Raw genomic sequence first — 2,586 nt, 5'->3', positions numbered from 1 at the left:
GTATTTTAACAAGCAATGTGTGATCAGTTTTGCACATGTAATTTCTCTTTCCTTCTGAATGGTTTCTTTCGGTTCAGAAGCACAGGCTATCCCACAGGAATTAAAGCATCTTTATAGCCCTACACTGGCAGGTAAAGGGCCGTCCCGTTTAATGGTTAATGACTGTGTTGCAGTCACCACCATCCTGGATGACCCCAACCCCATCTGGGTGGTGGGCAGGGCCGCTGAAGCCCCCTTTGTGATTAATGCTGTCGTCCGATACCCTGTGGAAGTCATTTCATATCCTTTACATGAAAGAGTCAATGGTAGCTCGGTTTCCAAAAAGTAATTATTCCTCAGTTGTCCCATGTAGGAACAGATGTGGGAAGCCTTCGATTGGACATTGCTACAGTGTCATAGTCCACACAAGTGACTGTGTCTGTCTGTTGTTCATACAGGAAAGAAAATTCACTTTTTGTTGGTATTTCTTCCTAAGCAATTCTTCTTCCTTAAAACCTTTGTATTTATGTCTTAGTCGTATATTATCCCTTTTATCTTAAGGGTGTTTGAAACTTTCTTGCCATTTCCTGTGTGACCTAAATCTTCGTTTAACTTAGACTATGTCAAGTAGTAAAAAATAAAATGAACATTGCAGAGAAGCAAACAGAAGAGAAGATGTTTCAATAGGGGTCATAGGACTTGCAATTCAGGAGACGCGGCTGACTTGTGCGCCGTCCAGGTGAGGTTAGGCAGGGGTGTATGGGGGCTGCTGTGAGTGGACACCTGTGGAAGGTTTAGCAAGTACATGATTGATGAGAGCTGGCTCACAGCTTAGGATGCCTCTAGTCGCTGATGAATATAGTTCAGCGTAGCTGTCTCTCCAGGAGGCTGGTGATCAGGTCCAGTATGTACAGTCCTAATCAAGTGCAACTGGTTTAGAATTTGGCCAAGGTCAACAGGTCAGATTCCATCTAGGTATGTACATGACCGAGGTCCAACTCCTCGTGCCCTCCCTGCTCCTTTTCAGGTACCTCAGACATGACCATCTCCATCTTGGATTTTCTTTTCACACTTACAACATGTGGTGTGTGACTCCTTAACTGTCTGTACTTATCAACCAGGATTCTGGGAGGTGATAAAGTTCGCCTGGGTCCAGTATGTCAGTATCCTGCTCATCTTCCTCTGGGTGTTTGAAAGAATCAAGATATTCGTGTTTCAGAATCAGGTGGTGACCACAGTCCCTGCAAACGCAATGCCCCGTGGAGAAGTGTATAAGGAGCACTTATCCTAAGAAGACCGTTTCTGAAGGCTCAGCAGGAACAAGGCTACCTCACTGTTGTCTTCTGAGAACTGCCATCGTACGACATTTCTGCAGGAGCCCAGTGGACACACGTGGGCTTCAGTGTTTTTCCCTCGGACACAGAAACAGTTCTTTCCAATTTTGCTCTGCACAAATTCCATGTGTTCTAAGCACCTACAAAGCCATCAGGAAGTAATTTATAGAAAGGCCTGAGGGGTCCTTGGAGCCATAATTTGCCTTTGGTGGGGTTTTTTTGTTTGTTTTTTGTGTTTTTTTTTCCTGCCTTAGCCTTGAATTTCAGGAGAAAATTATGGTTAGTTCAGACGTCTTGGAAAGAGTCCCATCTCTGTTCAAGCAAAGACTTTTCCTCCCTGGAACTGAGAAACACAGCGTGCATTTCTTCTCCCTGTTGTGAACCACTTTTTACTCTTTTCAGGGCTCTCGTGACAAATATGTAAATCACTAGCACTTTCCACTCCTGGGCATCTCCGTTTCCCACTCAGAGCTGTGATTTCTGGAACTGAGGCCTTTCACTGGAGCTCTGGAGGGGACGGGCACAAGCAGTAGGGCCACTCAAGGTTGTGCGTGAGGGTGAGTGACTGAAGGACCCTGGGACCATCCACCTGCCCTCGCTCTAACAGACAGTCGTCTGTCATCAGCTCTGCTGAGCAGCCCTTTTTCCCTGCCCTACTGTGGCTGGCTTTGCCCTGCCTTTTGCCCTCTGTCTGTGCCCCTGGAATGGCAGGCTGAAGTCACAAGTGCTGTTTCACTAGGAACCCCCTTCAGCAGCTATGGGGGAAGTAGGATTGTAACAACAGGCTCTCTCTGGCCCTCACCCAGCAGCCTGGACACTTGCTACTGCTCCTCCTTGACAGCCCTCCCCCTAACTGAAAAGGACAGGGTGACGGAGGAGTTGTTGGTATTGGCTCCCACTGCCTGACAACCACAAGTTTATCTGCAGGGCTGGTGGGAAGCCCAGAGACTTGTATTTCCCTTGACAAAGATCAGGGTGCCCGTCAGAGTGGACAGCTTTGGGAAGGACGCAGGACGCAGTGAGGGAGTAAAGAGGATGCTACCCTGGGCAGTCCAGTCCAGCCTGGCCCTTAGCAGAATGACAAGCAGTCCAGCCAGATTACCCTCATGGCCAAGCAAGTGTCTGCAAGAGGTAGCACTTGGAGACTGAGTGTTCAGCCCCGTTCTCCTCCTAAGGACACGTTAAGTCTCCCCCAAGGACAGAGGGACCTTTGTTGTGATCCCCAGCCTGTCTTTGGCACTGGAACGACATAGGCCCTGAGATCCATGCTTCA

This window comes from Propithecus coquereli, unplaced genomic scaffold, assembly GCF_000956105.1.
Source record: "Propithecus coquereli isolate 6110/MARCELLA unplaced genomic scaffold, Pcoq_1.0 Scaffold165, whole genome shotgun sequence".
In the NCBI taxonomy this organism is placed as follows: domain Eukaryota; kingdom Metazoa; phylum Chordata; class Mammalia; order Primates; family Indriidae; genus Propithecus; species Propithecus coquereli.
The sequence above is the reverse complement of the archived record's forward strand: the minus strand, read 5'-3'. Positions refer to the sequence as shown.